The sequence below is a fragment of the Mastigoproctus giganteus genome, chromosome 7 (genome assembly GCF_048544385.1).
Source record: "Mastigoproctus giganteus isolate SK-2022 chromosome 7, ASM4854438v1, whole genome shotgun sequence".
In the NCBI taxonomy this organism is placed as follows: Eukaryota; Metazoa; Arthropoda; class Arachnida; order Uropygi; family Thelyphonidae; genus Mastigoproctus; species Mastigoproctus giganteus.
The window spans coordinates 46928743-46947048 of NC_143581.1; positions in this window are offsets into that span (position 1 = coordinate 46928743).

The window sequence follows — 18306 nt, forward strand, 5'->3', positions numbered from 1 at the left end:
CAATTCTTGAAGTGGTTCAAGTTATCCTGAAGGAGCACTGCTACGCACTGATCATAAACGGCACTCCCAATCTTTAGATCATCTGCAAATTTTGATATCACGCCCTCTGTCCCTTCGCCGATGTCGTTTTATGAAAACTGTAAATATTTTTGTAAATTTATCCTGTGCATTGTAAATATACCCCTCTGGCTTGCACGCCGTACAAGGGGCGATTGTACCTTACAGTCAACTGAAAAAAAAAAAAATAAATAAATAATAAAAAAAAAAAAAAATAATAATCAGAAACAATAGTGGTCCAAGAACAAGAACCGATCCTTGGGACCCCCACTTCTGACGTTACACAAAACTAGAGAATATCCATTAATCATAATCCACTGCATTCGGCCCTGTTGCCATCTTAGAATCTTGCTAGTAATCCCAACATGTTCTAGCTTATACAGTAGTCTTTCATGAAGGACTGAGTCAAATGCCTTGCTAAAATCCAAATAGACTATGTCGAAATTATTCCCTACATTCAGCAAAAAGCTTACTAGGTTAGAAAAAACATGATTTTCCCTTAACAAAACCATGTTGTGTGTCCAGAATGCTATTTATATCTAAATGTCTCTAGATTGCACTTTAATCATTTCCTCTAAGGTTTTCCCTATCACTGAAGTCATACTAACCCGTCTGTAGTTACCGACTTCACTCTTGGAACCACCTTTATTGGCGAAACATTGGCATTTCTCCAATCCAAAGGAATTTCTCCCGAGGTCAACGATGCCCTCATAATTAACTTCAATCGCTCAATGACCTCTCTGACTGTTTACCTCAAAATAAGATGCGAAAAACTTCATACAGCTTGCTTGCTCACAAGGAATTATTCTCCATAGTGTATCAGTGCTATAAAAAAGTACACGGTAGTGGATGGAATTTTGTTTTCTTTTCAATAAACAGCATCACGACTGTATTCAGATGCTGTAACACTATAGCTGACTGATTGTAAACAAAACTATATTAACTTAACCGGGATTTCAACAGATTGGATTTATTTACGTCGGTTACTGGAGGAACTTCTAATGGAAATTGCAAGCAGTATTTGAGTTAGTCAGCCTTCAGAGGAAGGTGCAGAGTTCCCCTTCGGGAGAGTTCTTCTCGAAAATAAACCGCTGAATACACGCAACTTCTCGGCGCTTATTCAAAACATAATATGAATCCAACCCAACCCTCTTTCATATTACGTTATTAATTTCTTAGAACTAATATGCAACACTAAACGGGAACTTCCTGAATGACACATCCTGACAAATTAGGGCCATAAAACTGGAATTTTTCCCCACATTCGTCTATGGTTTCCTCTTCATCGTAAATGAGCAGCAAACCGGAACATTATAAAAACATATTGCCGTTTCTTCGCAATGTATTTTTCCCTTTCCTTCCTACTTAAATTCCGTATGAATGCACAACCCGATACAAGAACAAGAACGCTGGAATAATGAAAGTTCCAAATTTACGACTAACTACAAAACTAAGAAACAAACGGTTTGTTAATGAATTTGCCCTGTCTTGAATTGTTCCTACAGGGCCACATAAGATGTGAATATAATCGTAGTCTAACCCTCTGTGTGTTGAAATTACATCGCGTTCGAATTGCTAATAGTGAATCATTTTTAACAAAATTAACAGATTAAGACAAAATAAAATTTTTTTTGTTCTGAGTTTTGCTTACTTTCCAAAAATAGAAAATAGACTCATGGAGATCACCACTTATGTATGTGTCTTCCTAATAAATTTTTGTTTACAGTCTCATCCACGCAAGTTTTATGGTAATTTAAAGGAATTCTATGGCACACTTACATGGACATTTTATGGGTATTTCAACCGGTACTCTTGAAACAAGATAGCTGCTACTCAAGTTATAAAACTTTCATTTAGAGCTCGTGTATTTATAGTACGATTCAGATATATGGGACGGGAACCTAAATCTGTTAAGACTATCGTGATTATTCTTTTGTTCTGTCAATTGAAATAGGCTCCATTATTCATTATATTGAAAGTAAAAGTTTAAGTGTGCAGTGCTTAACTTCTTGCTTTTATTCCTTTTAAGCTTTACAAGCAAAACTTTATTGATGCTAGTCATCACATTATATCGGGTTCCATATGTTTAACATAAATTGAAAAAGAGGCAAATGCTTACAAATCCAAATTCTCATCATTATTACGAGGGTAAGGGGAGGGATGAAATTTGACCTTACATTTACATTATTTATAATAAAATGATGTGGAACGGTCGCAGTTTTGAATATCTATTTCATATTTCTTCTCTCACATTCTTTATTAGTCTTTATTAAGTGTAATATTTTAGTTTTCAATGCTAACGGCTCCAATATGGGACCGTTCTTAATCATTACTATAGCTGTGTTTAATTTTTCTATCCATTATTGCTTGTTCTGTATTATGACTTGTACAGACACCTTCCCCTTCTCAAACTACTCTGGGATTAAGTTTTACAACTTCAAATTGATTAAATAAATAAAAGGTCCTACACCAGTGGTTTTCAACTGGGGTGCCGCAACAACATTCTAGGGGTGAAACGTAATTTGGGTTTAAGTTACTTAAACTTATTATTATTTTTTTAATTTATATGTTTATTTCATTATAAAAAGGTGTACAGTATCTTATAAATTTTTTGGTAATCTATAATTGATGTTTGCTTAGTATCTCTATATAAAGAATAAAATTATATACTGAATATATAATTTGTATTATGAAATGTAATTTTTATAATTATATTATTGTAATAAATATCATATAACATATATATTTTTAATATTATATATAATATTAAATATATCATTGTGTGTATATATATAATATATACAATATATTATAATTACAGTATATAATATATATATATATAGAGAGAGAGAGAATCGGATCTAATAGGCAGAAAATTGAGTAGGGGTGCCGTTATTATAAAAAGGTTGAAAACCACTGCCCTACACACTACACAGTGATGTCCATCCAGTAGGTTCCCACAGGTTCAATAGAACTTTTTGGTTTTTTTTTTTTTTTTTAATTTAAGGAAAAAAAAACCTGTTTACTATTTTATATTTTAGAAAAAAAAACTATTTGCACTTTTTCTTTACTGTCTCTAATGGTTAATCGAAGCGAAACCAGTTCCTAATAAACTGGGGTAGGTAATACGACTTGTAACCTAGATAATAGGAGTTGATAACCTGTCTACTCACCCCGATATGTTATTCACATAAACGCAAGAAAGGCTGGCTGGCTCTCTCTTGTGTGTGTTTCTTATCCTGTTTATCCCAAGGCACTTTAAAGTAAAAAAAACAAAAAAACTTTCTGGTGTTCACTTTGTCGACAGTGGAAAAACCATACAGTATATCGCACTGTGGAATCCTGTATAACCCGTGCATATGTTATTATAATTATTTAATAGAGAAATTTAAGAATTCATAATTGTTCATATGTGTGGGAGAGCATTATGTTTGTCAAAAAAATGCCTTAAGCGTCGGGTAACATAACTTAAAAGATTTTTTAGAACAGCCGAAATTTTAATGGAATTAAACAATTTAGCCATAAGTAAAATAGTAAAATCGAATAAAAACGTAAAATACAATCAAATAAAGGTAAAAACTGAAAATCGAGAGGTAAAAGTTGAAATCAAAATAAAATATCAAGTGACTTTGGAGGCGGAATGTCCCTTTATCAGCTTACGAGTAGAAAGGCTGAACGCATACAATAGTATGAATAGTAGAAGGCTCATGTGATACTTGGCTGACATAAGATAGGAGTGATAGGGCGCGATAATGTCTTGAAGAAAACATGGGGTACACCTGACACCTTGCTAGAATTCTACTTACCGATCTCATTCGAAGTGACTTCCTAGTAGGAAAAGATACTGTTCTTCACAGAGAAACGAGGCGGAGTTGAACAGACGTTCTCGGTGCCGCCCATTACATATACACATTTCCAATAGGAAACTCTAGTCCATTATTTCCACGGTGAAGCTGCACATCCCTTTTCTGTTGAGGGGCGGCAGTTTACTGCAGTAAATGCCCACTTGTGGGTATGCTACATTTACGAGATGGGTTTAGTGAGAATTCTGGATTCTGTGTTGAGTCACGTCATCAGGACCCAATTTAGAAGCAATAAAAGCTGAAACAAGCTGTAAGGGAAGCAGGGGCGTTTCTAGGATATGTGGCACCCCCTTTAAAATTTTCTTCATATGTGTATGTAAATTTCATGTTTTCAGGCGCCCCTTGAACGTTGGCGCCTGGGTGCAGTGCACCCCTTTCACCCCCGGATGGCTCGCCCCTGAAGGGAAGAGTCCGCGCGGTAGCACAGTGGTTGTAATCGACGGTCTCCCCACGCCCGATGAAACTTGTACATTGTCTTTTTGTACTCCATAGCTGAGTAAGTCGGTCTCAGGAGAAATTAGCCAGGGTTTGTATCCTCCTGTAAATTCCGGCTTTTCGTCCAACAAAACAGGCAAACTGACCTCGCGGTAGCACAGTGGTTATAATCGCCGAGGAACTTTTATGGGCTTCTTTTACTTCATGTTTGAGTTATCCCGTCTCAGGTGAGGACAACAAGGTTTTTACTTCCAGAAACTCGGGGGTATTCTTCCAGCAAAACAGATAAAACGACTAGAGAATACACTCAATTTATGGACATAATATACATGGATGGGCGAGGTTTTGTTCTCGGCTGTAACCCTAATGCGACTTTTTTTTTTTTTTTTTTTTTTTTTTTTGTTCAGTGGGAAGAAAAGTTGAGTTTCTCCAAATTTTCATCATTAATAATTATATCTTCCTCATCACCCCTCCTTCTCTTCTCCTTCAGTGTTCATATTGACTTCTGAATTACTGTTATTGCTGGCACGATATAATTCTTTTGTCAAAATTCTTCCTAGCTCACCTTCAATCATTAGCGACATCTTCATGCCATAATTCGTCTACAAAATACTGTATATTACAAATATGAAACTAAAGAAGTAAGTAAAAAAGTTAAAAAAATTAGCTTGAATAACACTATGTGGTCATATATGATCCCAACTCAAGATTTAAACGTATAATAAACTGTCAGTATAGTCTCGTGAACAGCTCAAAAAATACTGAAAGTAAAAAAATCCAGGAACGTCTAGAATAATTTCATGCATATGAAAATTGTAGCAACTACCCTGTGGATCGCTGTCTCCACCCTACAGTGCGGTTCTAGCTCTATTGTGTAGTTAAGGGATTTAAGCTTTGTATCTTATAGGTTGGATAAAGGAAAATAAAATAAAATGAAACAAATATATTAAAAATAATAATTATATTCGAGCAAATTCACTCATGTACACCTTATTAATTTTATCAAAATATTTCATTCTGTACTGAATGCATTCCTGAACATGGCGCATCCATGAGGGGGATTAGAGAGATGAAGTTTCCCCAAGAACACTGTTATATTATAAATATTATAATGTCACGTGTCGAAGCTTGCAAAATATGCGAATGTAGAACATAGGAGTTCTCCCCGCCCCACCAAACAAACAGGCTTTCAAGAACAGTGGCACAACAAGGCGTCTTGAATTCAGGTAAAATACCTTTAAATTATCCATGATTAAATATGTTTCCCACGCATAAAGGTGATTCTAAGGGTTATTGGGTAACTATAAACCGAACTGTAAGTTTGACTTCTGTGATAGGGATAAATTATAGAGTCCAATTTAATGGTCCAGTTTAATGATGTGTTGGGTCAAAAAGACAATTCAGTACGAACATAGATCTATAGCTGGGAATTGAGGAAATCAGTTTTCTGTTTTCCTTAATTGTAGTATTCCTGAATACTATTTAAGTATTATTATTAGATTACGAAGAAATGATGCAATTGCACTAACTTGTACATTATTATTAAAAAGTATTCAGAAATAATGGCAAGTCCATAGCAGTAAAAATTATTTTAGAGATTTACACCATACCGCCAAAAGTAATTGGCCACCTGTATTTTTTAAAGAACCTTTTATTGATACAATATTTAATAACGTGTTGGCCCACTTTTTTGCCTTAATTTTTCACACTGTATCCTCGTCGGTAGACTAGGAACCAGTTTTTGATAACAAGAAGGTAGTATTTTGGTCCATTCCTCTTTCAGAATAGAGGTTAATTATTATTATTAGCCATATGGTGCAACGAAGCCTGAGGCTTATGCTGCACCAGCCAAAAAAAAAAAAAAAAAATCCCGAGTTACCCTGAGAGAGAGAGAGAGAGAGAGAAATTCAGAAGTACAAAGGAATCACCAAGAAAGGGAAGAATGATGATATCCAGCTTAGGACCCTGGGTGTGCCAAGCCCATGCTCATCATATGTGAGCCCATTCAGCTACTGATTGCTGGCGTGTTGTCCTCGTCCGAAACAGACATTTCAGTTCCTCCCCCCCCCCAATCGTTTTCAAGGTTGGAGCTCTGGACAAGCCAATGAAGCTTTTGCATGTCAATGTTTTTTAAACCTCATTACAGGCTGTCAGTATGACATGGGGCATTGTCACGCTGAAACAGAAAAGTACCTTCCACATACTGCTGCACAGTGCAGGAAGAGCTCAGTTGTCCAGAACGTTCATCTACCACATGAAATTCTTTGTTCCAGGAACGACATCCAATGGTCTAACCCCAAACCACACGGTGATACCACTCCGCCAAATTTCACAGTTAGAATGACACATTGATAAATAATGTTCTCTGGGTATCCACCAGACCCAAGCACGGCCATTGGATCGAAAAACTTGTGCCATGATGTGTCACTCCTAACACAGATTTCCAATGTTCCTGGGACCAGTTACGAGTGCTGTAAGTTTGGATTTTGTGCTGTAGTTCTTGCGTTAAATCCGATACAGTGCAGCTCGCTACATACCGTCCTTGTACTAATGCCAGTTCCTGTGTGCTTACTGAACTGGTTAATAGTATTCGACAAGGACTGATCAGATCTACTTACCACTCTTCTGAGAGCCTACCGATCTCGTCTGTTAATTTCTGTGATCTAGCAGAACGTTTCTCACCTGTAGTAACTTTCTGACATTTTCATTTGGTGATTAAGTCACGGTGGACATAGTGTATTTGTCGGGAGGAAAAGACCCGAGTTCGAATCGCGTCATTGACAGGATTTGAACTCCAATAAGCAAAGTGGTGGCATTACAAGATAGCACTAAGATAAAGCAAATCTCAACAAGTAATAAACACCCAATGATGAATTTAAACCTTAGAAGTATAAAGAGCAGTATAATCATAGAGAAGACTTTACAAATGGTGTAAACTCTTCAGCGTACGCTTGGTCCCCGGTGCAACGTTATTTATTTATTTTTTTGTGTAACTTTCTTATTTTCCTCTTTCTCTTTTCTGGAAAAAAAAAGAAAATGAGAAAATTCAGGGTGAAGGGTCCTAGGGTAGTTGTACTCCCATGTGCTTATAGTACACGGAAGTGCAACTGAAAAACCTTCAAGAAAGTTTGTTTTTATTGGGTTATAAATATTTTGCCAGACCAACAGAAAGAAACTGTTTGAATGCTTTCAGCAGTCTCTTGGAGCATTTTCAAGTAGTCGATGATGAATTTCTGGGGATGAAAGTTGTTTATTATTTACTTGAGCATTACAGCTCTGGTTCATACTATCTAATTATTTACTTACTCTAGGAGTGTCGTCTCTCCTGAAATTAATATACTTATATGTGTTCTAATCCTTCTTTGTAATTGTTACTTGAATGGAACGGTTGCCAGTTCATATTTTTCTATCAGTAGAACTTGATTTTATTTGCATACAAATAAGTGATATAATACAAGGAGTGTTTTTGTTTGAACTTATTAGTAAGTTTGTTTACGCTGCTAAGGAAGAATTGTTTACAGTCCAGAGGACAGAAAAACAAAAAAAAAACCACCTTATAAACTGTTTACGTTTTATGTAATCAGTTATGTTATTGAAAAGAATCTCATAAAAATTTCCATTTATTACCTTTATTGAAGATTTTTTATTCCGGCATTATTACAGTTAAATACAGGAGTGATCACTCACATTGATATTAAACCAAACTGGTTATAACTTATAATAGGAAATAAATTAAGAATAAAAAGTCAACGAGCATCTGAATATTATATGATCTATAATAATGCTGAAACGTTTTGAAAGGATGGATTATTAGTTTATTTATTTTTTTTGTACTTTTTTGATCTGAAATTATTCAAGCTTTACAGAGAAAGAAGTATGTTAGTCCTCGAGCCTAAAAAAAAAGGAAAAAAAAAACGGTCTCGAGATGTGCCCTCACTTGAGTACATCTCTGCAGATATCCCATTTGTATTTGTCATAGGTGATCTATTTTTCTATATATATATATATATTTTTGTTATGAACTGACAGTTTCAGGAAACGATGAAAGTTTATTTGCGTTATGAAAAAAACTGCTTTCGAGGTTTTCATTGAGCTATCAATGAAGAGATGTCACTCGCAGACTGCAATCAGGGGCAACTATTTAAAAAAAATAAATAAATAAACTTATCATTTTGACAATGAATGCCTTCAGTACCGTATTTAGTAGCAGTAATGTGGGGTGGATATTCGACTCAAATGCATGTACTACTGCATTCCTGCATGACCACTTGGCTATATTGACTCACTCACATCTGTGTAATATCACAAAGAATCAGCAACAAGATTCAAAAATGAATGATTTCCTGCATATATAGTGGGATTCATTAGGATGCAATCTAATAAATTCTACTACGATTAATTCCGCTATTTTTTTTTTTTTTTTTTTTTTATTATGAAACCCCCAAACACGAAAGATGTCAAAACCTGTAGTACTTAGTACCGTGCATGGGTTAAAGGAGATGGGGAGGGGTACGATGCCAGAAACTTTGCTCTGGTGACTAAACAAGGGTTTCACCACTTCAAGCCTCCAATAAGCAAAGTAGTGGTATTGCACCGGTTGATCAGAGTCATCGAGTGTTAGTATTAGCACATATTAGTATTATATTATGAAATTGTATTATTAGTGCTATTTTATATTATTATTATTAGTACTAATAGTACCTTGCATAGATTGAGGAAGAAGGGAGGGGGATGCCGGAAACTTTGCTCTAGACTGCAGCGATTCCCAACCTTTTTGACCAATGGAGCCCTTTTTAGAATCAATTTCTATGGAGGAGCCCCTGTGCCGGTGCTCCACTCTGCCTCGTCGTCTGTCCGTCTCGTACTACAATAATTTTGAAGCTAATGACAGCAAAATGACTGAACGTCGTCTGCTAGAGAATGCGCAAAATTCAACTTGGCAAATTTTTATTCAGAATGTCATTTCTAGTTTTCTTATTTATGTTTCTATTTTTTTAATTTCATTCAATTTTTAGCTATTTTATTTTCCTGGAGCGGCCGCGGAGCCCTTAGGGCTCCGCGGAGCACAGGTTGGGAACCACTGCTCTAGAGACTAAACATCGGTTTCACCACTTCAAGCCTCCATAAAGCAAATTGGTGGTATTGCACCGGTTGATGAGGGACATCTGCAACCTAGTGTTAGTATTAGCACTAGTAAGTATTATATTATATTATAGTATCGTGTTATTTTTTATATAGTAGTAGTCACTGCATATACACTGGTGTTCAAAGAAAGTGCATCACCCCTTAAAATTGTAATTGTCGTCCGAATAACATAAGTATATGGCAATATTTCTTACAGATTGCATCAGATAAGATTGACACACTTAGGTGATGACGTAATATTGCATCAGTTGTTACTTTCAGCTATATAAGCACGCTCTGCAAGAGTTGTAGTCATTCCTTGCTTGTGTCAGAATGGCGAGTTACGTGCAGTTGACGCCACGATGAAAGAGTACTATTGTTGCTTTACGTGAGGAAGGATGTACTTCCCGTCATATTGCTTATAGAGTGTCTTGTAATCGATCGACAGTGAGTAGATTTCTTTTCAAACTCAAGAATATTGATTCTGCTGATAGGAAAAGACGAACTGAACGCAAACGAGTCTCTACGCCAAAACAGGACCCCGTTTTGAAGCGCTTATGCCTTAAAAACCGCAACGCTTCTTCGTTTCAGCTGAAGAGAGAATGGGAAGAACATACAGGAGTGGTAGCAAGTGTATTAAGAGTCAGAAGACGCCTCTTCAAAAATGGACGTGTAGCCCGTCGTCCTAATAAGAAGCCCCTCCTCACACAAAAAATGAAAAAGGCTCGATTAATTTGGTGTAAGGAGCATATCAAATGGACCCCCGAGCAGTGGAAGTCAGTTATTTCCTCGGATGAGAAGAAATTCACCTACATGGCTCTGATGGGAGACAAACGATTCGCCGTAGACGTGGTGAAGAATACCATCCAGACTGTATGGTGTCTACACTAAAATTTCCTACCAACCAAATAATATTGGGGTGCATTTCGTATCGCGGAGCAGGTCACCTGCAGTTTATAAAAGGTTCCGGGAATGCCAATGGATACCTGGCTATATTGGAAGGCAAATTGCTGCCAACCATTAGAGACCATTTCAACCTGCCAAGTAACTGCTTCTTTCAGGACGACTCTGCTCCTTGTCATCGGGCGAAAAGTGTAAGTAGGCACTTCTGTAGTTACTTTAGCTTCATTTTTGCATTAGAGGTGGCGCTTCCGTAGCCAGGTGGGCAGGAGCAGCAGTGCGTAGCACACTCTTCTTGATTAGACCGGGGTTCGAGCCCGTGACCACCAAATACGGAGGATGTGGAAAGGTCAGGGAATGACCACCGCATATCCCCGGAGCAATATGGCCTTAGTTGCTAATGCTCCTGAAAACCAAATAACAAACAAACAACAAGCATTAGAGGTTCGGCAGTAATGTGTTTACATTTGTTACAGTGAAAAAATGGTTGGAAGAACGGTCCATTACAACTGTTAGCTGGCCATGAAACAGCCCGAACCTGAATCCTATAGAGAACTGTTGGCATCGTGTGGATTCTGCAGTTGCCAGAAAGAAACCAAAGACCCTTTGTGAACTTCAGGAAGCCATAATTCGTGTTTGGAACCACAACTATTATCAGTTCATTATCTTCAGAAATTGATCTTGTCAATGCCTCGATGGTGTGCTGCTGTCATCAGGGCCAGAGGCGGTTCAGCTAAATATTAGTTTGCACCTGGTGAACTTTTCATTTTGTTTTCCGTTTAAAACGATAAATTGAGGGCTTCTGATAACATTTCAGCCATAATTGTCGTGTTTATCAAAACTGTCGTATAAAGGTTGTAAATGCTCATTTTGGAATATTTTGAGAGCACCTGTCAAATATTACTTAGCTTTGCCTTAACTATTAATAAATATCTTTTGTTTATATTTCTACTTGTAATATAACATACCATCGCGAAAAAGGGTTAGAAATGTGAAATTACTAGGTGAAGCACTTTCTTTGAACACGAGTGTATATATAAAATTTTCTAAACATGTTGCTATCGGGGTTGATGGTAAAGCATCAAGGAAAACTGGTAATACTTACTGAAGTTTTTTTTTTTTTTTTTTTTCTTGAAATTATAAGTTTCATTTAATATTATGTAGGCGGCGATGTATCATGCCTTGGGGGATGTTTTCACGGACGTCACTGGACCCACTCATCTCCACTGAACACACCTCCAAATCCTATCTCCGCAGTGCCATTTCTATACACGGTCACCACCTAGGGCAAAACTTGGTCGGAAACACTGCGGAGGTAGGCATTGTGTTTGGGTAAGGTGCCACCAGTGGTTTCCCACATCTGCGCTAGCACTCTTGGGATGTATACAGAACCTCTGTAAAAGCCAGAAAACTTGTAGTGTGTTGGGTTCTGTTGTTATGTTCTGACTTTCTGGCTGCAAGGTCCCTAGTGGGACTCCACGTTGTTCGCCACCACCACTGGGAGGTGAGCCAGGCTGTCCTCAGTATTCTGGTTGCCCTTCGTACTGTGGACTTTTTCTGGGTTTTACAGAGGTTCTGTATGCATCACAAGAGTACTATGGCGCAGATGTACGAAAAGCAGACAGAGTACTGTGGACAGCCTGGCTCAACTCGTGACCGATAACGTGGAGTCCCACTAGGGACCCTGCGGCTAGGTAGTCAGAATATAACAACAGAACCCAACACTACACTTTTCTGGCTTTTACAACAATTGAATGTAAAAAAGTATTAAAGGACATTCATGAACATCTGTTTGTCTTAATTTGATAATCATACGCAATTTGTACAACTCCGCATCTTTGTACACTGCATATCTCCGCATGCAGAGCAGGTTATAAGGGTACGCTTGACAAACATCCAAAATCGCATAAATAAAAATGCAAATATCAAAATTTACTAGAACCAAACAAATCAGCAATTTCATGATTATTAACCCGTTTTCGCGAAATAGATAAAAAAAAAAAACAACACAAAAGATATCATTGAATATGATGAAACGATTCCATTCATGTATTCAAAAAGTTTGACATTTTCAGTGTTTATTATAAAATTTAATAAATTACATAATCTAAAAGTAAAAGAATTAACACATTTTAATTAAAGATATTTGAGTTTCGCTTACCTATAACGATCCCACTATTACGGGGAAACTGTAAAGCATATAACTTGACTTGCGTTCACTGTTCTCGTGGTCCACGGTAGCACAGTTGTAGCGTGCTTGTTCGCCGAGTGGAAGGGTCTGGGTTCGAATCCAGCAGAAGGTATTTAGGAATTTTTCCTGCCTTCTTCCATTCGGTGCTGAGTTAGTCGATCTCAGGCCGTGGAGTGAGGTTTCCTCCGGGTACTCCGGTTTCCCCTCACAGACCTAAAATCGACAGTCGGTCACACACGAGGCTACAGACAATACACTTCGCGTTTCTTGAAATTTCAATGCCCCGTTTTGGGGTATTGAACTTTCAAGGTTCTCCTACGGGAGCTACCCCCGCCCGGGAGAGGGTAGTTCCTTGCCCCTGCCCGAAAAATGTTTAACATTACAAATGTTTCAATCATCGAATATGATGAAAAGGTGTGGATGTTTACAACATTTATTATTACAATTACTGTCATAGTTGTTTTAATTATACAGTATAATCTGATAGTCAAAGAATTAATGCATTTTAATTACTGATAATCGGGTTGTGCTAATTTTGAATCATCCAGTATAAGTGTCAACCTTGATCATTATGTGAATAAAGAATTTTATTTTTATAAAATTTAAATTCATTAGATTTTTTTCTTTTTGCAAGATTCAAATTCGCGACTTTTTTTTTTTTTTTCTTTCCTGTGGCTAATTTGCTAGTCACACAATTATATTTCAGTTGTGTTACAACAATGATTAGAAAGAAATCACTTTTGCAGTCTCCATCCTAGGTCAACAATACAGTTACTGTACAGTTCAATTCACACAGTTTCCAGACCAATTGTGGCACCTCTGTTTGCTTGCACAATTCTAGCTATAAGAGAGGTCAGAGGAGTCTGACCTCTCTTATGGGTCATTTAGAGGTGACAGGAGTAGTGCGGGCAGACCACGTTCGACGCGAACTCAAATCATGGAAGAAAGTGTGTTGAATGCCGTCCAGAATAATCCTACTACCAGCACACGTGCCGCTGCCTTAGGAGTGTCTCGTTGCAGTGTACAGCGTGTCTGTGGCACGACGATTCCTTACACCCTTTCATCTCCAAAGGGTTCAGTCACTGCTCCCCCAAGATCATCCAGCACGTGTGGCTTTTGCGCAGTGGTTTCTCCAAGAAAGTGTTCAAAACTTGAATTTTCCAGCCTATGTTTTGTTCACGGATGAGGCTTATTCAATCAGCACAATGCTCATGTGTGGGCTCACGACAACCCACACGGTGTGCGCCCCCGTGCGGCACAACATCGCTTCGCAATAAATGTGTGGGCAGGTATAGTCGGCGACTGCTTAGTCGGCCCATACATGTTTCCATCCCGCATGAACTCCGCTAAATATCGGATCTTTCTTGAACAAGTTCTACCAGGGTTACTTGACGATGTTCCAGAAAATGTGAGACGCAACATTTAATTTCAACATGACGGGGCGCTTGCCCATTATGGAAGGTGTGTCCGTGACCATTTGAACAGGCGTCGATGGATTGGCCGTGGTGGACCCGTTGCCTGTCTCCCACACTCACCTGATTTATCGAGCCTTGATTTCTTTCTGTGGGGGCCCTCAGATCTATCGTGTATGAATCGCCTGTGGAGACGTAAATGGATCTCGTGGCGAGACTCGTCTGCGCTGCTGCTACTGTCAAAGAAACTCCAGGTGTGTTCGACCGTGTCCTCCAATCCATGCTGCGTCGGTGTCACGCATGCATCGTGTCTCATGGTGAAACCTTCGAGCATCTGTTGTAACATCATGAAATGCATCCAACTCGTACTCCATTGTTAATATTATGTCAAATGAATGTTTGCCACTAATTACTGTCTTGTGCCTCTGCTACTACTTTCCCGTGACGTTTCCGGTTATGGGTTCCTATGCGATGCACATTCCTTTAGATGTTACCTATCTCCCCTAAACGTTTGTACCAATATTTTTGAGACACCCTGTATATAAGTAGTAAATTTTAAATACAACAGTTGTTTTGAGTCTATTTCGCATAAATTATATAATAACAGCTGCCAGAAAAGATTGAAACTTTTTGTGGATCATTGGTTTATTTAACTGGAACCATCCGGCTAATTACACCTATAACTAAGGAAAACAGAAAATTGTAGAATTTTTTTAAAAAAAATGAACATTTTCTAATTTTTTTTTTTTTATTCTATAATATTCCTTTTTCGATTCTTCTCCTTTTGTGGGGTTAGGGAAGTTAAAACACGAGGCTATTAATGCCTACGTATTCTTCTTCTACAGTAGCTGCTAACATTTGTATGCTTTTTATGTCCCTTTTAAATGTGCTACTGGGCGTCTCCGTAGCCAGGTGTGCAGGAGCAGCAGTGCGTAGCACACGCTTCTTGATTAGACCGGGGTTCGAGCCTGTGACCACCAAATACGGAGGATGCGGAAAAGTCAGGGAATGACCGGAGCAATATGGCCTTAGTTGCTAATGCTCCTAAAAAAAAAACCAAATAACAATAACAATGTGCTGCTGCTTTGCATGTCTTCATGCAAAGATGGCCACTGTACCTTCTAAATGGGTAAACATTTCTGGCATGTCATTGGTCGTTACTACTTTTTGGGAATGCAGCGTTTGAAAATCAAAGTTCTTCAACTTTGATTTTCAAGTTTAAGGAGTTCTTAAGTAGTCAGATTTCACCATGTGATTCCAGTAAATCGACCACATAGCCTCCAAACATTATCCAAGCCAGATTTTTTTTTTTTTTTTTTTTTGCATACTCCACTATGTTTCATCGTATATCATGTGCTTGCTCTCCAGATCCAAAGTAATTTTGAATACAATCAGACCATAGTTTTTGCTAAGTTCCAGTCATATGTGATGTCTTAATTTCCTTCATGTTGCTTAGTCCTTTCATGTAGAATACCTTCTGCTTAATAAATGACGCTTGGGTTTGGCTTGAAACGTCGCAATGATGAAATATTTTTAATCAGCTTTCCTTGAAGGCTGCTAACTACTGGTGCGCCTCCGTGGGCAGCAGCGGCAGTGCGTAGCACACGCTTCTTGATTAGACCAGGGTTCGAGCCCGTGACCACCATATACGGAGGATGCGGAAAGGTCAGGGAATGACCACCGCATATCTCCGGAGCAATATGGCTTTAGTTGCTAATGCTCCTAAAAACCAAATAACAAACAAACAAACTTCTCCATATTTCCAGAAATTATTTTTAAGGTGTTGTAGTAGTAGAGGCATGTGATGCAAGAAAGCAAACTTATGTAGCAATAGCCAAAATAATCCATTCACTCTAAAAGTTTGTCCAGTTACTCCTTGAATTTACAGTGGTGGACGAAAAAAAGTAACATTTGTAGTGAAACGTATCAGATATTGTTTGTTGCAAAGCAAAGGTATTGCGTCAGATAACGTTTCTATAAATACGGCGTGGAAGGGTATACACGGTCAGTATCCTGTTTTGCGGAGGTGTAAGCATGGCTCCATATGTTCAGTTGACACCAAGAAAAAAAAGTGCAGCTGTTGCTCTGTCTCAGGAAGGGCTTTCTACTCGTGCTATCGCTGATAAAATAGGCTGCGACCAGTCAACAGTATCCCGGGTGCTGAAATTAAAGCGTGAAACCGGTGATGTGAAGAGAAGGCCTGGATCAGGCCGTAAGAGAGTGACTATGCTTTCCCAAGATCGATATTTGAAACGGCTATGTCTTCATAATCGCTATGCTAATGCTCCTGATCTAAAACTGGACTTGGAGATGGCCTCTGGTGTTGAAACAAGTGCACGAACTATCCAAAGACTGCATGCCTATTGGCCCAAGAAGAAGCAACTTGCTTTGGGCTAAAACGCATGTTTTATGGACAAAAGACACTGTCATTTTTTCTGACGGATGGGAAGCGATATGTCAGAAGACGAAAATCGGAGATATACCATCCTGACTGCATAACACCGACTGTAAAGTTCTCCACCGGTAAGATGGTCTGGGAATGCTTAACAAGCAAAGGGGTTGGGCGAATTAAGTTTATTAACGGAACAGTGAATGCAGAAACCTACATTCCTATCTCGGAGGAGTGCCTGAAACCTGTTATTAGGGATCATCCCACAGCCGTCCAAAACTGCATTTTTCAACAGGACTCAGCACCTTGCCTCACAGCAAAATTGGTAAGTTTTTTGCTATTTAGATTTAATTATGAGTTTATCTTCTTGTCTCACAAGACTTAAAATATACTTACACTAATGTTTTTCCCTCGTTTTTCTCCCTTAAGGTGCAGTCATACTTCAGAAATGCGGGCATTACAGTGTTGGAGGGGCCTCGCAACACAGATTTGAACCCTATTCAAAATTGCTGGTATATAATAGTTTAAAGTTGCTCAAAAGAAGCGAACAATTAAGATTAAGCTGTGGAGAACATTGTAAGGGTGTGGTACCACGAAATTAGGCAACCGTGTATCCAAAAGTTGAATAACTCTATGCCCGATCGTTGCAAGGTTGTAATTGCAGCTCGAGGAGGAACAACAAAATATTGAGGACTTATTTTGCTGATTTACAGTACACAATACTATTACGTTAACTTGTCATTTCAGTTTGTACATGTAAATGCAATAAAATGCATGTTTGGTTGTTATGATTTCCATTTGTACGATTTCTCATATTTCCATTAATTACGCATTTTACCCGTTGGGAAGATATTTATGGCAATTAGGTATATCAGGTGGAGTCTTTTTATTGGATTTCATCACAGAGATATATATACTGGTGTGCAAAATTTAAGGACCAGTCAGGTTTTCACCTGTAGCTTCTCATAGGAGTGGCCTGAACATGGTAAAAGCATACCAAAGGAACTTCGTGAGGTACAGAAATGATGAAGGAAACAACACTTAACACAACAACGGAAACGAAACGGTACAGAGGGACTTTATTCAAAAATGGCAACATAGTACTGGCTGCCATGATGCAGATGCATCACTGCCAAAGATGGGACAAAGGGAAGAGGTTGTGCTCAGTAGGAGATATGCCACCCCTAATGTCGATGCAGGCTTTGCACCGCCTGTCCATACTTAGAACAATGTTGATAAGTTTTTGCGGGAACATCGTCCATTCCTCTGTCAGCGCCATCTTCAGCTGGTGAAAATGTTCACCAGCTGAAGATGGCGCTGACAGAGGAATGAAGTGTAGATGTGCCGCTAGGTGTCTCCCCAGAGCGTCCTATATGTGTTCGATAGGATTTAGATTGAGGGAAACGGGCAGGCCAATCCATACGAACAATGTCCTCAATTTCCAAAAGCATATCAACAGCTGCAGTGCGATGGGGTGTGGCGTTATTATTATTAGCCATATGATGCAAGGAAGCCTGAGGCTTAAAGCTGCACCAGCCAAAAAACAAATTCCCAAGTTACTTTGAGAGAGGTAGAAAGCAATCACTAAGAAAGAGAATAATTATGATATCCAGCTCAAGACCCTGGGTTTGCCAATCCCATAGTCACCAGATATGAGCCCCTGGGGTTAAATTATCCATAAACACCAACTCGGTGTCAATGGCACCTCGGAACAGACGCACATGTGGAAGGATTGCCTCAGTACAGTACCGCCTTCCAGTATCTGGAGTTGTGTACGTCCATCCAAGAGAACACCTCGACCGCCGTATCGATCCCTTTCAGCGATGTTTGCTGGGTGATACGATGTGCCAACTTCTCGCCAGAATCGCTGCTGAGACCACATCTACTCTCATCAGTAAAGAGTATCTTTAGTAGAGATTTTGCTGTTGTAACCTT